Source organism: Aethalodelphis obliquidens, unplaced genomic scaffold, assembly GCF_003676395.1.
Source record: "Aethalodelphis obliquidens isolate GAN/ISIS:26980383/991018 unplaced genomic scaffold, ASM367639v1 scaffold18, whole genome shotgun sequence".
Taxonomy (NCBI): Eukaryota; Metazoa; Chordata; class Mammalia; order Artiodactyla; family Delphinidae; genus Aethalodelphis; species Aethalodelphis obliquidens.
The window spans coordinates 18,400,197-18,406,745 of NW_020837962.1; positions in this window are offsets into that span (position 1 = coordinate 18,400,197).

Genomic DNA, 6,549 nt, shown 5'->3' on the forward strand with positions numbered 1-6,549 from the left:
AAGGTAGTGACCCCTCTGAAGGCAAGAGGGGTCTCTTGTGTCTCCATAGCAAGGATTACAAGGCCCAAGTTTCTATCTCCTGTTAAATGGTGATGCACTTCCGGATGGTGGGATGTCTAATATCTCACTCTTGTGTGTACTTGTCCACTTTGTATTTTTTATTTCGGCATGTCTTTATCATTTAAAAAGGAAGCTCTTGGGCTTCCCTGGTGGCGCAGTGGTTGAGAGTCCGCCTGCCGATGCAGGGGACACGGGTTCGTGCCCCGGTCCGGGAAGATCCCACATGCTGCGGAGCGGCTGGGCCTGTGAGCCATGGCCGCTGAGCCTGCGCATCCGGAGCCTGTGCTCCGCAACGGGAGAGGCCACAACAGTGAGAGGCCCACATACTGCAAAAAAAAAAAAAAAAAAAAGTAAAAAGGAAGCTCTTTTCCTAAATGTAACATTTCTGATTTTCATAACGCAAAAAGGAAAAGTCGTCATCTCTGCGCTGAGTGATCAGGAAAACCTCAGAAGACTCGGCACCACTGAAAGCGGGTCCCTCCAGCGCGTGGGGACACCGGCTGTCAGCCAGTGTTGGGGATCACGTGGGGATCATGTGGCTGCCTGTTTCCAAGGAAGGAAGGACACAGGAGTCCACGCAAAAGGGATCTTTACGGGGAGGGAACACCAGAAATTCATGGCATTGTGTGCGTGGGGAGCTGGACCAGCCCAGGTGGCTCCGGCCTCCCGCAGGAACTCGAGATGCACCTGGAACAAAGCAACTTGCCCACCACATCGTTTCTCTTCCTCAGAACAGCGTTGGCCAGAGTTTACTCCACAGACCAAAATCCCTTGCGATGCTCTGAGGGATACAAAAACTTCCTTGGCCTGAGAAGTTTGGGAAATGCACATTCTCCGGGCTAGAGACCCAACCTCCACCCGAGCCTCGCTCAGGCTCTGAGGAGACCCCCGAGGGCTGAAATCACATCGCCTCACAGCCCTGTCCCTGACACTCCGACCTAGATGCTGGTGTGACAGGGGCCCCAAACGCTCACTCAGCAGGGCCAGGAAGCAGACCAACACCTGGCAGGGGGGCCTGAACTGATGGCAAGTGTGGGTCGGCGTTCCTGGGGCTGCCCTGCTGGCTGGTCAGAAAGAGTTAAGGTTTAGGACAGAAAAATGTGGCACAGACAACCCACATTGCTCCTAACATCCAGGGCCGCTCCCCGTTCATGGGAGGATGCTGGGGGCCAGAAGCGCCTTAGGAGGCTCCTGCAGTAGGTTTAGCGAGAGGTGACAGTGACGGGGTTGAGGATGTAGCAGGTGGAAGAGAGCCGACATGGAGAGCAAGTGCGCTTCCCGTGTGCCCAGGGGGCTTGGGACCAACGATGGATGGGCAGAGAGAGTGCCATATCCTGGCCTGACGGGGTCACGGGGGGTGCAGGGGGGAGCTCTACGGTTCACTTGACCTGACACAGCACAACATAAAGCAAGTCCAATTAAATTAAAATCCCCGCAAGAACACCTTGTTTAAGAAAGCAGCAATGTGCAATTTGTTCGCGAAAGAAAGTCGTCCATGAAAAAATGCTTTTATAGAGATGGAAAAGTTTGATTTAAATAAAAAACGGACTTATGCAAACCAGATTTTTAGTGAGTAATGAATAACTATTGTTTTATCTAGTCAGTTACGTATTAACGGCAGATATAAATTGTTGCATTTCATTTGAACAATTTTGAGTCATGTCTTTAATCCCCTGAAGAATGATAAAGGACGCCTGCGATGAGTCATCATTCACTCTCTCCAATCTGTGACCACCTACTGCCGCGTCTGTAACCACCCAGGGTTTCACAGATGTTCAATAGATAAACGTCATTGGACAAATAAAAGCACTGTTCCAAGATCTCAAGGAAATAATAGATCCATCTAAGGTTGGCCCTTTATCTTGGAAGATCGGGTTGACTCCCAGTGATTCCTCCACTTCTCAGAAACCAAAAGGCTCAGCTAGAGGTCGGCTTATCAGAGCCAAGTCGCCTCCGGGCAGAGCCAAGATCAGCCCGAAGTCAGCGGCATGAACTTGTCCACTCAGACCACACAGATTCACAGAATCTTCCTCCCAGGACACGATGCGCATCCACTCCAATTACTCAAGCCATCGGTTTAAGGACGCCCCCCCCACCCCACTCCCAATTATCGCCATTTTTCCTGTCTTTTCTCCACGGGCTCTGTCCTGGCCTGGGGACGTGGCAGGTCTCAGGGGACAGACAGCTGCTGAGGGTCAGGGCCTGGGCCTGGTCCAGGCCAGAGGCAGTGAGGACATGGGTAGGAGGGGATATTTTGGAAAGAAAAACAAGGAGACGAATTTGTCGTGTGGAAACGCAAAGAGAAACAAAAAAAGAATTGTGTGTGGAACTCGGGGAGAAACGCATCCATTCTCATCTATTTTCTCCTCCCTCCTGCTCGCCCCCTCACCCGGGGCCAGCCATCCAGCGAGATATCAATGATCAAAGCTGCCTCCGGTGTAGAGCCATTCCCGGCGGAAGCAGCAGTGCAGGAGTGGAGCCCTGAGAGGAGCTGCCTTGCGCGCCCTCCGGCAAGCAATGGGGTGCTGGTTTACCGGCATGTTAAGGAGGCTCGCCCTCAACTCCTTCTGTGCAGAGGAGATGTGTCAGCCCCAGGAATCTGCATCCCAGGGGACGTGGATGCCAGCAGCTCTGTGACAGGTGCAATTCTGAGGCCGTCATCTCCCGTTCTGTTGATTCTCTCCTCTCCAAAGGATAATCGCTGGGGCGGCCAATCCTGCAGAGAAGTTTAAGTGACCTCGTAGCAAAGGACCTGGGGTCACCCTGCCTGTGATAAGCCCAAAGGCGCTGTATGTAACCAGGTGGGGCCGGTCCCTGGGGCCCATTCAAGGATGGGGAATGGAGATCCCTTTCATGACCCATTCTTGCTTTGGACAGAATCCTTCCCAGCTCCAAGATGAGGGCTGGCCAGGACTGAGATGGTGAGGAAAGTGCCCGGCACTGGTTACGACGATGTGCTGCTCTCCCTTGGGGGGAGAAAAAAGGTCCTGAATGCAGCTGCAGGTGGTGTGGGGCAGGGAGCATTGAGCACTCGTGGGGAAGCCCCCCGGGGTTAAAATCCAGAAATGTTCTCTAGAACACACCCCAGAGCCATCCGCTTCTTCACCAGGAACTCTTTTCTCTTCCAAACCAGCTCTTTATTGAAATTACCTGTAAGGTTCATTGAACAACAGTGAACTCAGAGCCCCAGGAGTTCAGCTGGTGTCATGTTCCCACCCTGATTAGGAAATTAGAAGGCAGGAGGGTGTGTGCTCTGACTCGTTTTAGACAGATTTTTTTTAAAGTAGTCACAGTCTTAGAAAAATCTACACCTGTGCTCATGGGATGCTGGGTAGCTTTAAAATGGATGAATTCAATGTATTAACATAGAAAGACACAAACAAGGTATTGTATATGGAAAAGCACGCTAGTCGAGTTTTACAGTGAGACTCTGTTACCGCACCGACACACACGCTCACACACACATGCACATCAATGCCCAGAAAAGCCCAAGTTGTTTCCGGCTGGTGCCGGGAAATTTTAGTTTAGGGGAATTTGTTTATTTTATCTGGCTTTTCCTCATCTGTATTGCCAATTTTCCTGTGACAAGTGTGTGTCAGTTATGGAATAATTCATTTTTTAAACAAATGGAAACAAATGTAGTTCTTATTTGTTACCTGGTTAAAGAGGTAAGGTTCAGTCGTTGAGAACATTCATTTGTTCGAGAGATTGCCCCCCCTGCCCTCCCCAGGATAACCCCATGATGGAATGTTCAGGCCCATGAAGCCCTTTGCTGGGTCCTGAGCCCAGTGACTGACGACTGTGACAAGGGTGACTCACGAACAGGAAGTTGCCACGTCCCCCCTGGGGTCTTGTGTGTGTCTGCACCGTCAGGGCTCCTGGCCTCATCCTCCTCCTGCTGCAGAGTCAGGGTCTGATGCAACGATGGGTCGTAGTCACCCAGGACTCAGTGTTTGGTTGTCAAAACACAAGCAGTGATCAGAAGGGCAGCATGAAGGACAGCCTGCAGGGCTGACTCTGCAGAGTCACAGGAGCGAGTAGCACTCCTATTGCTGGGGACAGGGCGCCCGCCCCAAGAGTCACTGTCACCTGTCTCCCTGACCACCACCTGGTCACACTAATCAACATAACGCTGCTAAATGAGGGAGTGACCTCAGCTGAACCCCTACCTAAGGTGGTCCTTTCCTTTACAACATACCTGACTGGTGGTTATGCAGCCTCTTCTTGCATGCTTCTAGAGATGGGGTACTCACTACCATGTGTGAAAGGCACAGCAACTTGACAGCTGTATCTCTTAGAAAGACTGTCCTTGTACAGTCATCCTCGGTAGGCGAGGGGGTTTGGTTCACTGGTGCTGCCGCTGCCTGGCTCCCTCCCCCAGGAACACTCAGGCCTTTGCCACAGTGATGCCTTTGCCACCTTTGCTGCCAGGCCTCCAGTGGCCCCACGTGGACATCCCGTGTCCTCCAAAGGCTCAGACCAGGTGAAGAGGGGGTGAGGGGTGAGACTTTAGGGGGTCCCAGGACCAGCCACTGGGACCTGGGACGAGGCTGCCTCCAGTGCAGCCTCCTGGCCACCCCCTGCTGCGGTCTGTGCCCCCGCCTCCCCTTCCCAAGCACAGACCTGCTCAGCCGGTCAGGCGCCTCCCCGAGAGGTATGCTGGGGGGTCTGTAACACCCCAAATCAGGAGACAGTGGATACAGGCATGTCCTGGGGAGGGGACCAGTCCCGGAAGACAGTCTGCATGCTTCCCGAGGTCCCAGACTCCACACCCTTCGCCTCGTGCCCTGCCTGACCCCCGACCCTCGTCCCGCTCCCCGATCTCCCCCAGGCTAGGGTGTCCCCCACAACCCCGTCCTGCTTCAGCAACTGTCTGCTAAATGAATGAATAGCCCAACCCGGGACTCAGCTGGAACTCTCATCTGACTGGTACTGTCGCCTAGGAAACAGGGCCATCCCAGACAGGACCCCACTCACACGGGCTCTCACCAGTCCAGACGTGTATGTCATGACCTCAGGGCAGAGAGGCCAGTGCAAGGGTTATCGTCCCAGCTGGAAGTTTGGTCACTACCCTGGCCTACTTTTGACCTCCAGGTCACCCTCTGGGTACCACCTTGTCATCAGGACCCACACCCTAAACATGTGGCGGGGACAGGCCTGGTTTTCACTTCAGATCTGCACCTGGGAGAGAAGAATCGTCTCTGTCCTCTAACTCCTCTTCCTATTTCCTGTGTCCCAGAGAGACGAGCTGTGATGTTTCCTTCACCTGCAGCAGTGCTGCCTAAACACTGGAAGCCTGCAGAGAGCTGGGCTGGAGCAGAGACTTCCAGCGCCCGACCTGTTTCTCCTGGGCTCCCCCCACCCCCCAGGCAGGGCCAACCCTGCTGCTCAGAATACTGCTCAACACCCAGCTCCAAACTTCTCCTCCTGTCTCTGGAACTGACCCATGAGATGATCCATGGGGCTTTCGCTGAACCTTCAAAAATGCAGCTGAGTCCGCTATGCCAGGGGTGGTGCCAGGGGCGGTGCCAGGGGCTGTGCCGGGTACACGGGGCTCTGCTCCCCCCTCCCCCACCCCAGGAACTCAGAAGATACACACCCACAGGGGAGGACGGAAAAGGTCCGAGGGATCTCCAGGGGCAGAGACGGGCTGTCCACAGGGAAGGCCTCGAGCAAGAAGGGGCCCCTGGTAGAGCTGGGATCTGGGCCGGCACAGGCGCGAGGGCAGAGTGTACCTGGGGATGTGGCGGCCCCCGGGTGACCACAGGGGGCAGAGGGCCGAGCCAGCGCGGCGGCTGGTCAGGTTCAGGGGTGGGGAGGTGTTCTGGTTATGCAGAGCCACACCCGTGATCCGTGGGCGAGTGGGGATGCCTGCTGCTCCGTTAGCCGACTACGCAGCAGAGGCCCCACCTCTGAGGCTGGCCGTCCGTGTGCACAGAGGACTGGCAGCCACCGTCGGCAGGTCCCACGGTGCCTCTGGGGCAGGCTTCAGAGCCAAGGAGGCCTAGGGACACTGCCCAGCGCTCTCCTGCCCCTGGGATGTCACCTCCCGGCGCCCAGACGGTCGGTGGGCAGCAAGAGCCTGGCCGTCTCCCCACGGGCTGCTCCAGGAGGAAGCAGGTCAAGCCACATGAAGCCAGCCCCTTCTCTGTGTGCAAGGACATCCTCCGTGGGGCCCGGGGCTGTGGCCCTTTCCTCCCCTCGTTTGGGGAGCCAGAGGCAGCCCTGAAGCTCATCCTTGCTCCGCGGTTAAAGCCCTGTTCAGTTAGTGGGAAGGAACCTACTCCTGGTTCCATCCTTAGAGCCCCAGGGCTGAGGCAGGATGGTGCTGACCGAGAGGAGGGTCCTCGCCCCCACACACATGCAACCACACATATACACACACACAACCACACACAACCACACACATACACATGCACCACACACACAACTACACACATACACACACCACACACAACCACACACATACACACACACAACCACACACAT